Source organism: Chrysemys picta, chromosome 1, assembly GCF_011386835.1.
Source record: "Chrysemys picta bellii isolate R12L10 chromosome 1, ASM1138683v2, whole genome shotgun sequence".
Lineage (NCBI taxonomy): Eukaryota > Metazoa > Chordata > Testudines > Emydidae > Chrysemys > Chrysemys picta.
This window is the reverse complement of record NC_088791.1, coordinates 22,569,524-22,586,396: the sequence shown is the minus strand read 5'-3', so window position 1 is coordinate 22,586,396 and position 16,873 is coordinate 22,569,524.

The window sequence follows — 16,873 nt, the reverse complement described above, 5'->3', positions numbered from 1 at the left end:
GGAGATTCGACAGATGACTTCATAATCCCACCTAATCTTGCAGTAACATTTCATGTTTTCACTCCAGGCAGACTGCATATTTTCCTCTAGTCTTTGTGTCCTTTGCTGAATTCTATGTCCTCTCTTCCTAACAGGGCCGGCTCTAGCGTTTTTGCCGCCCCAAGCAGGAAAAAAAAAAAGCTGCAATCGCAAGCGGCGGCAGCTCTACCTCCACTTCATTCTTCGGCGGCAATTCGGTGGCAGATCCTTCGCTCCAAGAGGGAGTGACGGCACCGCCACCGAACGTCTGGACGTGCCGCCCCCCCTCTTCATTGGCCGCCCCAGGCACCTACTTGCTAGGCTGGTGCCTGGAGCCGGCCCTGCTTCCTAATAGAAATCTGCCATAGATAACTGCTTCCTTTCTTAGGATGGTTGAAGAACCTCTCTTGGTAGCTGCTTGCTTCACACTGCAACAATGGTAATCAGGTATGTCCCCTGTAGTTTTCTGTTCCATTTCTCCAAACAGTATCCTTTGTTTGTTGACTTGAGGAGTATTAGATAACAATTCAATATTGGTAGCCAGGTTGAAGGCCTCCTGACCCTCTTTCCCCCTTGGTCACAAATCGTCAATTGGCTGAACTCCAGTTCCCTTAGTGACAATGCTTCCCCTTGTAGCATCTGTAGCAATGATTTCTGAAGCTGGTTGTCCAATGGGTCTTCAATTTTTCAGATGCTACATAGTTCTGTAATTTGTATTTCCAGACCACATATTTTCTCCAGCATGGCCACCACCTTGTACTGCATGCACCAGAAATCTCTTGTGTCTTCCGTCAGAAAGAAAAACAGCTTATGTAAGGCTGGTTGTTCCCTCATTTGCACAACTTGGTGTTGAGCCTTACCTAAATGGAATGAACCACACCCCCTCTCCAACTCCCCTGTGCTCCTATGTGTCTAGAAAATTTTCTGCCTGCCCTAGTAAATAACAAATTTCAAAAAACTCTTTTGACAGAAAAATTTTGTCCACTGTTAATAAGCCCCAAAACTGAGATGTCAAGACACACTAGGAAGCCCAGATTAGAGTATGCTCATTGGCACTGTGGAAAAGGTGAGTCTTTAGGGGAAGACTTGAATGTTTAAGGCCTGTACATTCTATTTTTCTTTATTTCTGAAATGTTTAATTTCATTGACGACACCCATTTTTCTTTCTATCTTGGTATCCTGCACAGAAATTTCAGACAGATGAATGTGAAGAGACTATTCAGATCAAGTGGCCTGTCAGTCAGTGCTGCTGGGTATTGAAATAATTGGCTGATGATGGACAAAGTGTTGAATTAACAGTGTATTTGCACACTGTGGGTGTCAGACATTTATTTCAATATTATGTCACCAAACAATGAAATTGAAGGACTTAGACAGTTACCATCTGTTCTGTGCAGTCTCTCAGTGGCCTGACATTCCGAGTTCCTTAGGCTGTGGCCAGTTAATTTGATTTCCTGGCTTGGTGTGTTAATTACTTGGTTGGCTATCTCACTGTAGGATTGTATTATTTTTAGAAATAGGGACAGGATATAACAAAATGAGAATCAGCTAGGGGATAATGTATATGAGGGAAATAGTCTGAAATGGATATGGTGGGAGCAGAAAGGGATAGAAACCCAGAAAACAGTAATTCTGTAAGGGATTCTGGGCCTAGTCCATCTCCAGTGAGGTCAATGGAGTCTTTCCATTCATTTCAGTGGATGTGGGACCAAGTCCTTAGTGATGATGTGGCAGCAGAATAAATCATATGGAGTTGGACATATTCCATGGATCTCAGCAGGCAGGCAATACTGCCAATGTAGTACACAGGCAAGTTAGCACCTGAAATACCATCTTTCCTTCTAGGCACCGAGGGTGAAACCCTGGCTCTATTGGCGTCAGTGGTCATTTTGCTGTTAAATTCAGTAGTCATGGCTTTTATCCCTGATTCCCTGAAACATGTAGACAAACTGACTAGAGTTCGGAGAACAGCAACACACACCGTGAAAGGAAAGGAGACAGTGAATTATGCAGTGACAGTAAAATAATTAATACATAGAGCGAGGCTCAGCAATCTATGTGGGATGTTTCACTAAAATGTTTCACAGCCTCAAAAGGACCCATCTCCAGTCCTGGGTTCTTGGGTGGCAGCGGGAGGATTCCAGAGCACTTTAAATCTACATATGAGAATCACATTATCCAGCAATATTATACTACATAGCAGTTTAGGAGAGGAAAAGAGAAGTACAGGATAACTAACTGAAATTCAGGTGAAATACAGGTAGGCACAACGTAGTCATTCAAATAGGAATTTGGTTAGAACACCAAGGTTAAGCCCCAGACTCCTACAAAAAGTATCTTTAATGAACTAAAAAGGATTTCTGTCTTACATCTCGCCCAAGAGATAGCAACATCCATGAGAACAGTGCCTCAGGCCTTGTCTACGCTACGGGGGTAAATCGAGCTAAGTTATGCAACTTCAGCTACATGAATAACATAGCTGAAGTCGACGTACTTAGATCTACTTACTGCGGGGTCCACACTATGCGATGTTGATGGGAGATGCTCTCCCATCGACTCCCCTTACGCTTCTCGTTCAGGTGGAGTACAGGAGTCAGCAGGAGAGCGATTGGCGGTCTATTTAGCAGGTCTTCACTAGACCCACTAAATCAACTGCCAATGCATCAGTCGCCGCACATCGATCCCCTGGTAAGTGTAGACAAGCCCTTAGTCTCACCATGCTGGAGCATGTGCTTGGTTTCAGACTCAGGAAGAAGTGTGTCACTTAGTGAATCACCAACAGCACTTCCTACAGCACCATGGAGTGCCCTAAATGATCTCCTGTCTAAGTACTGATCAGGCCCAATCCTGAAAGGTTTATGAGACCTGAAGAGAATCCCAGGTTTTAAGTCCAGAAGGGATCATTATTATCATCTAGTCTTACTTCCTTCATACACAAGGCCTAGAACGGGGGTGGCCAACCTGTGGCTCTGGAGCCACAGGCGGCTCTTCCGAAGTTAATATGCGGCTCCTTGTATAGGCAGCAACTCTGGGGCTGGAGCTACAGGTGCCAATTTCCCAATGTGCTGGGGGTGCTCACTGCTCAACCCCTGGCTCTGCCACAGGCCCTGCACCCATTTCACCTCTTCCCGCCCCCTCCCCTGCGCCTGCCATGCCCTTGCTCCTCTCCCCCCCCCCCCCCCCCGAGCCTCCTGCATGCCACAAAACAGCTGATCAGGAGGTGCGGCAAGGGAGGGGAAAGGCGCTGATTGGCGGGCTGCCAGTGGGTGGGAAGTGCTGGGAGCGAGGGGGAGGGAGTGGAGCTGATGGGGAGCTGCTGATGTATTACTGTGACTCTTTGGCAATGTACATTGGTAAATTCTGGCTCCTTCTCAGGCTCAGGTTGGCCACCCCTGGCCTAGAATTTCACCCATTAGTTCCTGCATTAAGCCCATAACTTGAGGTTGAACTAGAGCTTATCTTTTAGAAAAAAAATCAAATCTTGATTTAAGCCATCTTATGTTAGTCATGTACGTTCATATGACTAATAACTAAAATAATTATTCATTTTCAGCCAGTTTCTGATGTTCTTAACCATGTGGAATCATACTTGAAGCCAAAGGGACCACTCATGGAGTAAGGTGCTACACAACATAAGTAAGCATGTCAGAATCTGGCCTTATATTGCAGCACGGCTGGGTTGAGCACCCAGAGAGAATCCTGCTGCAGACCCTGCCTGCAAAGATGGGGAACCCTGCCCCTCCCAGCCAGGGACTGCCCCATGTACCCAGACTCCCAGCCAAGGACTGTCCCCCATCACCCAGGCCCTGCACCCAGGGACTGCCCCTCATCCCCTCTCCAGACAGCCCTCCAACCAGGGAATGCCCCCCATCACCCAACCCCATGGGACTTTGCCCCCAGCATCCAGACCCTCCAACACTGGGCTGGCACATGGTGCTGCCCTGCAGAGACGGGGTGCCCTGTCCAGGGCAGAACAGCTCCCCCCCAGGGAATGCCCCCTTCAGCAGCCAGTCCCCCATCCAGGGACTGCCCTCCATGCACCCAGCCCCCTATCTAGGGACTGCCCCCCAGCAGCACACAGCTGCTACAGTATGTATCCCCCCATCCAGGGACTACCCACAGCCCCAGTCCCCCCATCTAGAGTCTGCCCCCATGCACCAGCTCCACCCCTGTCCCCACAGCCCTTAGCCCCCTGCAGCCCCCTCTCCAGGCCCGCTGATCTCCTACCTAGGCTGCACGTAACTCAGCCGCACAGCCCGTCCTATCAACCTGCCACTGCGGTTCCTGCTCCAGCTGGGGTGGCTGGACCTGCAATCCTGCGAGGTCGGGGGCGCTAATTAACCTGGCCTGGTTGCTGATACTTCTGAACCTGATTCTGCTGGGGGCCCTGATTCTGGGCCCCATCCTGTGCCACCCCATTTTTGCACACATACCCCAGCTCTTCGCCCAGAGCATGTACCCCTCCCACCCTGAACTAGTTACGGCCCTGAGGATGTCACGTGGGCCACAGGTGTATGCTGATTAGGACGCAAGCGGGCTGCAGGTTGAGACCCACTGGCTAGAGAGATCTGTTGGAATTCCCAGACACTTTGGCCCAATTTTTTACAGGTATTTAGGCCTTGCAATACCAAACTGATTTAGGAGCCTAAATCTCATTTTCAACAAGGATCTAGGCACTTAGGATTCTAAATCCAATCAGCTGTTGATGGGATTTAGACTCCCAAATACATAAATCCCTTTTGAAAATGAGATTTGGGCTCCTAAATCCTTCAGTCGCTGCAATGCTGAGTGTAGCAACACCTGAATACCTTTAAAATCTGGGCCTTTATGATTTGCATGAACTTTTGAAAAGTACTGGAATGCTACATACTTACTGTAGTGATAGTTGGTTTTGTGTTGATATTTGGCTTGATTACAGTCTTAGGAATTGCATATATTATTACAGTTGCTGTGGTGGTCAACTGACTAGCGTTGTTTCCATCAAATTCATCAGCTACTTAGGTCAGTAGTTGAAAGATGGTCGGACTCTAAGTTCCTTGAAACACATCATACTGGAAATTCTGAGTGGTCAGAAGGAGGGCCAGTAGTTTGTCTCTGGAGTGTGAAGCAATTATTAGTTCTGCCTAGAAATAATGAAGCTATAGAATTAGAAAACAAGATTGACCTCATACTGTACCTAGCTATTCTGCTAGTTAAAATACATTGGGACTCTGTGTCAAACATATTACCAGCAGTGACTTTTTGGTTTGCTTTCACAACCATTCTAGATTCCCAGAGGACTGTATTAAAACAAAGATATCAAATTTGTGTCATTCTTGGCTCCCACAATAGAATAGCTGAGATGAATAGCTGGTGAATCTTTATCCAAACAGTTCAACTGAAGAAAGGGGTTCTTAACTGTGAAATACACAATTGTGTCATAATATGGCAGAGGACAGGAGCTTCATAGTTCACATTCTGTAAAACAAGAACAATAAGAAATTATTGTTAGCAGAATTATTATACTCCCTCCTTCTTCCACTTCTCCTCATCACCCTATAAACTCCCTGAACAAAGACATACATAAGCATACATTCATTCCCCCATGCATAAATGGTGGACTAACAGAATTACAGCAGTCACCATTCAAATTCAATATTTATCTGCAGTTACAAAGGGAAAAGGAACTATTCTTAGAATCAGAACAATACCTGTGAATACAATAGGAAGTAACTCTGGGCCAGATTGTGCACTCCTTGATCATGGGGAGTACCTTACTTCACAAACAGTCCTTTAATTTCACTGGGTTTACTTGTGAAGTATAAATTGGTCAGTATGAGCAAGAGTATCAGAATCTGTCCCTCTGGTATCTCAGATAACACTTCACAGTGTCCATGAATAAGTGTTGATAAATTGCATCCGGGATAACTGAAGAGTCACCACATAATACCAGTCCATTGGTCATATCCTCTGATACATCATTACAACTTTATGCCTTCTGTATTCTAATTTCCTAATACAAGAATTTTGAAATTTGCCAATCATCATTTACTGGTTTGAGATCGTTATTTCTTCCTAATTAGGCAGATACAGTTACAGAAATAACACCACTGCTGTACAGGATATTAATTGCCTAGCTTTCATATGACAGTGAATGCACAGTAATTTCTCTTATACCAGCTCAACTAAAATCAATTTTAAAAATAGACAGAAAATGCTGCCTCATTAGACCAACTGATAATGTTTCCAGAACCTACAGTTGGGGAAAAGTCTGCACAGAGAATTCCTTCTTACAATAGGAACTAAATGTGGCTACGCTCTGGCTGAAATATATTTCTAGTGGGGAAAGAGTTCCAAAGGTGAGGGCCTGATATCAAAGCATAATGTTCTCAGCTTCTTCACGCGCCAGCTTTGGAAAAAAAATAGCCAAAATATTCAGGATGCACACAGATGACTTGATGGGCAAGACAGAAGTGGTGCCGGAGATAACTGAGGGTTTTGTTGATAGTAATAAGTAGCTTGAATTTCATGAAGAAGTAAAATCTTTCTTGTGGCTCTGTAGTCTCCTAAGGGGTCTCCACAATAGCTGGCATACATGGGACAGAGTTCTATGGTGGTGGCTTGCTCTAACATGTGGATTAGGAAAACTGAGTGCAAAATTAAGCCTTATATTCTCCTGTGTCTACTTCTCTCATTGCATAGCACAAAAATTGTTCCACAGCAACAGTCACAACAAGCTGAGCCTGCCGACTTTGAATTATCTATTCTTTCCTTCTACAATGTTCTTCCTGTTGCCTGGGTTTGTACATAATATCCCAGGGCTCTTGGCATAGAACCATGACTGGCATGGTCCATTGAATTTCCTATTGCCAGGTAGAATATTACTCACTAAAGTCTCTCAGTATACCTAGGGAATAGTCCAAATGACTGGAAATATACCTTACCAATGTGTGTCTGGAAGTTCATCTTCGCAAAAACTACCAGGAAGAAATAAACCTCTCTTTGAATTAACTATTTGTACTAGCTGAAAACTAAAATACAGCACATATAAAAATATAAAATAATCCACTGATTTGTTAAGTGATGAACTACTGTTTACCTGTTATTATGTAGCGCTTTGTCTTTCCTTTCAAAAGATGGTCTATCAACAGCAGAGTTATAATGCTCTGCAGATGGCTCATGGTACACATAGAACAGTGCAGGTTGCAGGAAAGAGCTGTCAGTCAGTTTGCCTGGAAATCTGTATGGCTTTATAATCTGTTCTCAATTAAAGAGAAATGAGTCAAATCAGGACCACTCAGCCAGCCTTTCCCCCTAATGATGTAAACAGGAAAGTCATTTTGAATGTTTATCTTATTAAATTCACCATTAAATGATTTACTAAGGTAAATAAAGCTGCCTACTCTTCCCTGTGAGATTTTGCTTTACTTTTTAGGAACAAAACATAAGAGTCAATTCATACTTAAATAGTGGATTAATATACCTTAAAATAATGATGTGAGAAAATAAAGAACAGTGGGTGTGCCATGAAGCCCTATTCGCTATAACAGAACCAATTAGCTAACAAGATTTAGGAAGAAGCAATCAATTGCACACATACAAAATGGGAAATAACTGCCTAGGAAGGAGTACTGCGAAAAGGGATCTGGGGGTCACAGTGGATCACAAGCTTAATATGAGTCAACAGTATAACACAGTTGCAAATAAAGTGAACATAATTCTGGGATGTATTAGCAGGAGTGTTGTAAGCAAGACACGAGAAGTAATTCTTCCGCTCTACTCTGCACTCAAAATCTGACTTTGAGTCAGCTGAAGACAAAATGGAGGGGTTTCCAGGGCCTTTTATATTCTCTCTCGTGCAACATCACAGCCACAAGATGGCATCTCTAGCCACCTGGGCAAGGCACATGTCTATGAATGATTCAGCTTTTTGCAGGCCTTCACCATTGTTTATATGTTAGTTTGAACGTTCTCAGGAAAGCTCAGATGTGGATTGGCGTCTCCCAAAGTCCATTGTTAGTTAAGTACTCCCAATTACTTGAATAACCCCCTCACACTATGTTGTCCAAATCTGTCTTATGTGCTTCCTACAGCAAACACTTTAAATACAAGCATAGAGCCAACGCAGATATAAAAATGATACATGCATACAAATAGGATGAATATATTCAGTAGATCAGAACCTTTGCAAAGATATGTTACATGGCATATCTAGCATAAAACATATTCCAGTTATGTCATATTTACACTCATAAGCATATTTCTATAACGTATTATGGGGTGCAACATCACAGTGTGACTATTTGACCATGTGGATGTTGGATTGAAAAGTGTGACTTGGGAGTGCTTTGTTCCAGGTGGACCTTGAGTGGTTGATTGGAGGGAAGGCTTTGAGCCGGGCCACCTGCTTCGAGCCAGCAGCCTTATAAAAAGGCAACCAGTTGTGAACCGAGTGAGCAGCGAACAGAGGACAGGCAAACAGAGGGAGTTTGCCTGCGGGGAGTTTGCACAGGGTGTTTTTGCCTTTCAGGCTCCTGTGAGCAGTACATACAACATCTGAGGAGCCTCTGAGAAGGAAGGCATGGATAGTGAGCGATCAGCTGTTGTGACCTGCTCAGAATGTGCCATGTTTGACTTTCTCCCAGAGGACAGAAGCGACTTCATCTGTACGAAGTGCAAGCTGGTCTGCATATTGGAAGAGAAGGTTAAAGGACTACAGAATCAAGTATCAACCCTGCATTGGATCAGAGTACATGAAGATTTTCTGGATAGAAGTCAGTGTTTGGTGCTGGAAGCACAACTTGCTGAAGAATCAGAGTGTGCAGTGCAGGACGGGGATGCATTATCCTAGGGATGGGGGTTCCATGATCACCACTCCCAAGAGAAGGAGATGGGTGATGGTAGTTGGGGACTCCCTCCTAAGGGGGACAGAGTCATCCATCTGCCAACCGGACTGGGAGATTTGAGAAGTGTGCTTCTTGCCTGGAGCTAGAATCCAGGAGTGTCGGAGTGTCTTCCAAGACTGATCAAGACCTTGGACCACTACCCATTCTTACTTCTCCACGTGGGCACCAATGATACTGCCAAGAATGATCATGGGTGGATCACTTCAGACTATGTGGCTCTGGGAAAAAGGATAAAGGAGTTTGAGGCACAAGTCATGTTCTCGTCCATCCTCCCTTTTGAAGGAAAAGGCCCAGGTAGAGACCGTCAAATTGTGGAGGTGAATGTGTGGTTACACAGGTGGTGTTGGAGAAAGTGCTTTGGATTCTTCAACCATTGGATGTTGTTCTGGGAAGAAGGATTGCTAGGAAGAGATGGGATCCACCTAACGAAGAGATGGAAGAGCATCTTCGCAGGCAGGCTTGCTAACCTAGTGAGGAAGGCTTTAAACTAGGTTCGCTGGGGGATGGTGACCTAAGCCCAGAAGTAAGTGAGGAAGTGGGATACTGGGAGGAAACACAAGGAGGACGGTACAACACAGGAAGCCTCCTGATTCATACTGAGAAAGTAGGGCAATCGGCTAGTTATCTTAGATGCACGTACACGAATGCAAGAAGCCTGGGAAACAAGCAGGAAGAATTGGAAGTCCTGGCACAATCAAGGAACTGTAATGTGATTGGAATAACAGAAACTTGGTGGGCCAGTTCACATGACGGAAGCACTGTCATGGATGGGTATAAACTGTTCAGGAAGGACAGGTATGGGAGGAAAGGTGGAGGAGTTGCATTGTATGTAAGAGAGCTGTATGATTGCTCAGCGCTCCAGTATGAAACTGGAAAAAAGCCTGTTGAGAGACTTTGGGTTAAGTTTAGAGGTGAAAGCTTCAAGGTGATGCCGTGGTGGGTGTGTGCTATAGACCACCGGATCAGGATGAGATAGACAAGGATTTCTTCGGACAACTAACTGAAGTTTCCAGATCACAGGCCCTAGTTCTAATGGGGGACTAAAATCACCATGACATCTACTGCGAGAGCAATACAGCAATGCACAGACAATCCAGGAAGTTTTTGGAGAGCGTTGGGGACAACTTCCTAGTACAAGTGCTGGAGGAACCGACTAGGGGCCGTGCTCCTCTTGACCTGCTGCTTACAAACAGGGGAGAATTGGTAGGGGAAGTAGAAGTGGGTGGCAACCTAGGCAGCAGTGACCATGAGATGGTTGAGTTCAGGATCCTGACAAAAGGAAGAAAGGAGAGTAGCAAAATACAGACCCCCATCTAAGCAGACTTAGACTCCCTTAGGGAACTGATGGGCAGGATCCCCTGGGAGGCTAATATGAGGGGGAAAGGAGTCCAGGAGAGCTGGCAGTATTTTAAAGAAGCCTTATTGAGGGCATAGGAACAAACCACCCCAATGTGCAGAAAGAATAGCAAATATGGCAGGCAACCAGCTTGGCTTAACAGTGAAATCTTCAGTGAGTTTAAACTCAAAAAGGAAGCTTACAAGAAGTGAAAATTTGGACAAATGACTAGGGAGGAGTATAAAAATATTGCTAGAGCATGCAGGGGTGTAATCTGGAAGGTCAAGGCACAATTCGAATTGCAGCTAGCAAAGGATGTGAGAGGTAACAAGAAGAGTTTCTAAAGGTATGTTAGCAAAAAGAAGAAGGTCGGGGAAAATGTGGGACTCTTACTGAATGAGGGAGGCAACCTAGTAACAGATGATGTGGAAAACGCTGAAGTATTCAATGCTTTTTTTGCCTCGGTCTTCACAGACAAGGTCAGCTCCCAGACTGGGCAACATAGAATGGAGAGGAGGTGAGCAGCCCTCAGTGGTGAAAGAACAGGTTAAGGACTATTTAGCAAAGCTGGACATGCACAAGTCCAGATCTAATGCATCCAAGGGTGCTGAGGGAGTTGGCTGATGTGATTGCAGAGCCACTGGCCATTATCTTTGAAAAATTGTGGTGATCGGAGAAGGTCCCGGATGATTAGAAAAAGGCAAATAGAGTGTTCATATTTTAAAAGGGGAAGAAAAAGAACCCAGGGAACTACAGACCGGTCAGCCTCACTTCAGTCCCTGGCAAAATCATGGAGCAGGTCCTCAAGGAATCCATTTTGAAGCATTTGGAGGAGAGGAAGGTGACTAGGAACAGTCAACATGGATTCACCAAGGGCAAGTCATGCCTGACCAACCTGATTGCCTTCTATGATGAGATAACTGGCTCTGTGGATATGGGGAAAGTGGTGGATATGATATATCTTTACTTTAGCAAAGCTTTTGATATGGTCTCCCACAGTATTCTTGCCAGCAAGTTAAAGAAGTATGGATTGGATGAATGGACTATAAGGTGGATAGAAAACTGGCTAGATTGTCAGGCTCAACAGGTACTGATCAATGTCTAGTTGGCAGCTGGTATCAAGTGGAGTGCCCCAGGGGTCGGTCCTGGCGCCGGTTTTGTTCAACATCTTTATTAATAATCTGGATGAGGGGGAAGGGATAGCTCAGTGGTTGCTCATTGGCCTGCTAAACCCAGGGTTGTGAGTTCAATCCTTGAGGGGGCCATTTAGGGAACTCGGGTAAAAATCTGTCTGGGATTGGTCCTGCTTTGAGCAAGGGATTGGACTAGATAACCTCCTGAGGTCCAGAGTGACCTAGAGAAATTGGAGGATTGAGCCAAAAGGAATCTGATAAGGTTCAATAAGGACAAGTGCAGAGTCCTGCACTTAGGAAGGAAGAATCCCATACACCGCTACAGGCTGGGGACTGACTGGCTAAGCAGCAGTTCTGCAGAAAAGGACCTGAGGATTACCGTGGATGAGAAGCTAGATATGAGTCAGCAGTGTGCCCTTGTTGCCAAGAAGGCCAACAACATATTGGGCTGTACTAGTAGGAGCATTGCCAACAGATCGAGGGAAGTGATTATTCCCCTCTATTTGGCAGTGGTGAGGCACACCTGGAGTGTCCAGTTTTGGTCCCATCCCCCCACTACAGAAGGGATGTGGACAAATTGGAGACACTCCAGTGGAGGGCAACACAAATGATTAGGGGGCTGGAGGCACATGACTTATGAGGAGAGGCTGAGGGAACTGGGGTTATTTAGTCTGCAGAAAAGAAGAGTGAGGGGGGATTTGATAGCAGCCTTCAACTACCTGAAGGGGGGTTCCAAAGATGATGGAGCTTGGCTGTTCTCAGTGGTGGCAGATGACAGAACAAGGAGTAATGGTCTCAAGTTGCAGCGGGGGAGGTCTAGGTTGGATATTAGGAAACACTATTTTGCTAGGAAGGTGGTGAAGCACTGGAATGGGTTACCTAGGAAGTGGTGGAATCTCCATCCTTGGAGATTTTTAAGGCCCAGCTTGACCAAAAGCCCTGGCTGGGATGATTTAGTTGGTGTTGGTACTGCTTTGAGCAGGGGATTTGACTAGATGACCTCCTGAGGTCTCTTCCAACCCTAATATTCTATGATTCTATGATCTAGATATAGTGATTTCACTACCAGTGGGTCTTTCACTGATGTCCACCTATCCTATTAAAAGAGCTCATTATGACAGACCACAGCAAATCAGCAGCTGCATCTGTAATGTATACAGGGAAAATGTTTTGGCCTTGTCCGAGAATGAAAACTCTATGGTTGTATATTTGAATATGCTGCACGACATTCTAAATAGTCCATCATTCTCCCAAAGGCCTTTGTGTTACTGAATGGAAAGTTTGCTTCTGGCTTTCTTTATTTTAAATTATACATGGACTTGCCTTCTTGGATGTCTACTATATTTCAGATGTCTCAAAGGACTCCTGGCAGGCTGCTTTTATATCAGCTTTAAGCTTAAAACGTGCCTTGGCTCCAGCTACAGATTGGTGGACTGTGATGGATTGAGATGAGACTTTAAACACTTCAAGGTTAAAAGGCTACTTAACAGTGGGTGGGCAGATCATGGTAACTTTCCCTTACTATAATTGTATTTTCATATTTCAATTTTACTCATGTATTAAGAAAATTACTCCTCTATAATTGTAGCTTTCTGATTTGCTGTATTTTAAGTGAAGATGGCAAATTGATTCAGGTAAAGCATTAGTAACAAATCACATTTATAACAAAACCTTTCTTATTGAAGGATCACAAAGTGCTTTGTAGGTTTAAAAACTGATTGGCAAATTACACTGAAACTTGTTAATGGTCATTAAATGGTCATATGTGGTTTTCTGGCCATTATAAAAGGTTGGTGCACTCTCTTTCTCTCTCCTCTCTCTCTGCCTTTTTGTGCAATGGGAAAAAAACTTTCCATGCAATAGGAAAAATGTTTCCCACTCAGCTCCAGTTATCAGCAACTGGATGTCTCGGATTTGATAAAAACTGCTTAATCATTTATTATCCTTTATAAACCAAATCTTAATATAAAGTGTTACCAAATATTCAGAATAATTAAATGCCCAGGCCTACAAAGGAAGCTCTACATAATAGTCTTCATTTTGCTGTGTTCATTTGTGCAGCAGAGCAGAAACAGGTGAACATTCACATTCTCTAAGTTAAACCACGTAGCATTTCTGAGGGTAACTCATATAGCACAACAGACACGGGGGAACGTGAAGCAAAATCCAGGTCTCCACCCTCTCGACTTAGTTATTTTAAAGAGCTACTTGGACTTCAAACAAGATCAGTTAGTTAGGGAAATATAAACATTAGCTATTCCATTAAGAACTTGTCTAACTGTGGCTACTTAGGGTAGGTCTTCAATGCAGAGTTAGCCCAGGTGAATAGCACCCAGATCTGAGCACCTGGATTAGCCTATTCTGGATGTGGGCATCCCCACAGCAAAGCCATACCCACATTACTATGTCCTCACTGTTTTTGCACTCACCCATGTGCATGTAGGTGCGTGGGTCTTTGTGCTGAGACACTTAGGAAATAGATTCTAACCCAGTCAGTTGTGTCAATGGGTGAAGAACTTGTCTGTCCTTTAGTGGGGATTGTGGGAAGGCATTGGAGGACTACCAACACTCTAGTGATTTAGCCTGTGTCGTCATTGCAAAGTGGGCAGGTTCATGCCCCAAGGGTAAATGGATCCCAGGCTCTAACTCAGAGCCATAGCCAGGTCAACTTTCCTGGGCTTAAAGCACTTCCAAACCGAGTAAAAGGTTTCGTTGTGTGGGCTAAAACTTGGGTAAGAGCCCGCGTTAACTCTGCAGTGAAGACATAACCTTAGTGATTTCTATAAAAACACACCAGGCCTATTGCTAAGTTATTTTCTCAGTCAATTAAATTCCTTTCCGCTGCTTCTTTCTGGCCTTGCTTGTTGGATTTTGCAGACATATCCAGTCTGTGCTTGGGACACTAGCACCATCATTTCTATTGATGCTTTGAGTCAACATGAGGACTGAATCTAGTTAGGAAATAATGTTCCTGGTGGGGGATTATACAAGGCAATAAACAGCATTTGTGGGTGATCTGCAAAAGCCATTGTATAACCCCAATGCTATGAATGTTATTAATTTAATGTGACAAGTAAAAACAAAATTCAACAGACCATAACATTAGAGAACCATTATTGTGGGCGGTGACTTCTGAAGGTCTGAAAATCTTGGGCGGCTGCCTTTTAGGACTTTCCACTGGTGAACTTACATCCTGTGTCCCAATGCCAAGCAGTTCTGATGATGAACAGCAGAGCCCTTAATATACACTAATATAGATTTTTTTTTAATTGTGAGAAAGACATAGCTCTGGTAGATATAGCCATGGCCTTTGCATGCTAAGGACTTTAGGTAAAAGTTTATATAGCCTAACACCTAAGGCAAACACACTTCTGCCTGTGAGTAAGGGCTGCAGAAGAGGGCACAAAAATGTGGCACTGAAATCCAAGTAAAGCTTTTTGAAGTCAGCGGACCTAATTCTCCTCTACTTCCAGTTTTACAGTGGTATGACTGCAAATTACTCCTGGTTCACACCAATGCATGTGAGTGAAGGACAGAATCATGCCTAACAGGAATTTTGCGGGTGTAGCCCAACTACTTTCATACAAAACATTTTAAAGTCCTGTTAAGAAAGGGAAAGCAAAAGAGAGAAAGAGGAAGGGGTTTGTCAGAATCATCTGTGTCTCTGCACATGTACAGAGATCAGAGCAGAGCAGAGATAACAGTACAAGGGCCTGATCAATATACAGTCAAGTCAATGGAAAGACACTCAGATGCAGACCCTCAAAGGTGTTTAAGCAACTAACTCCCTCTGATTTCAATGGGAGCTACGCACCTAAATACCTTTGAGGATCTGGGCTCCCCTGATTTAAGTAACCACTGGTTCAGACATCAATTTCCCAGCAATGTGTAGTAGTTACACATACAGGAACTGACCTGAAACCCATTGAAGTCAAAGGAAAATTTGACTCCACTGGACTTTAGATAGTATCTGAGACATGAAATGGGCCCATAAATTGAATATAACAAAAGACACACATTTCTAATCTTAATGATAAACTGCCTTTTGTTTTCCTAACCTGGCAATTTGACAGAGTGTATTTATTAAAGGATGGAGGAAAGAAAAGTTAGAGAAGATCTGTGTGGCATTTTACTACAAAGTCAAGGAGTTTTCTTAATTTATATTTCACGGAAATGGTACAAATGAGCAAGAAATACCGTGTTACAACCTGAAAATAAACACGTGCTAAATCCAATTTTATTTTCTGAAATAAAATACATAAATTCACAAACAATAATAAAAAAAGAGTAGGCAAGGACAGTCAACATTTATAGTAAAAATGTAACTTCATTTCTTGCATACCAAATAAAATGTTATTCATGATTGGCCTCTCAGGGTGGGTTTTTTATGACGAATTCTTGAACTATCTTATTATAACCATAAACAATCCAAAATCCAAATTTTATTATGGGGTGTGTAGTTTTTATGTTGGAACAGAAATATATTTTGCAGTTTTCAATCACTGGAATATCCTTAGATAGTTTGATTTGCACCAGCAGAAAATCTGGACCTTTCAGTCAATGGTATGATATACACTGATTATTTCACTTGTGTCCAGAATGATTCTGCGGTACAAAATCTATTTATAATGTTTATTTTATGGACTAGTTTGACATAACTGATTCAAAGATGCTAAAGAATAAATGCATAATGCCATGAAATGTATGCTTAGACTGTAATTCTCTATGGTGCATTGTCACCTTTGTTACACCATGATGGTGTCATGTACATCTTAAAAGTATTATTTTAGGATTATAGTTTGCAAACATAATTATGTAAATTAATTTGTAACTGTTGTATCTAGTACTGTTGTTTTATTCATAAATGTGTGTATGAGAGAGACAGAGAGAGAGTGTGTATGTGTAGATGCTACCTGAATAGATATAAAATTATCTCATATATCTAGGAAGGAGAGAGAGAAATATAGTGCTAGTTACATGCCCTGCACAATATCTTGTTCAGTTTATTATGCAATCTCATATGCATACTCATGCAATCTCATCTCATTACTTCAATTTTCCACACCCGTTGCAAATAATATATTCTTTGAATCTATGAATCTATTATTTGCAAAGGCAATAATTGCTCACAGTATTGAATTTATTATGTTTTACAGAATAAACTAGCCAGTGACATATAATGCATCTTTTTAGGTTAATAAAAATTTTGATTCACTGACCTTACTAAACTTTTCACTTATCCACAGCTACTTAGGTTGTTCTGTCCTTCATTAAAAAACCCATGGAAATATAGAGTTTTCAACAAATAATCTGAAGGTACATGGGGTTTAACTCTCATACCACAAACATCAGTTTTACATTTGTGTAACACATCTGACTTCTATGCATTTACACCAAGTATCTGACATCAGAATCAGGCCCCAACTTCATTTGTTCCGACACCCCATAATTTTTGGGGGGCGGTGCGGGACAGGGACATATAAATCATCTTATTGACCCAA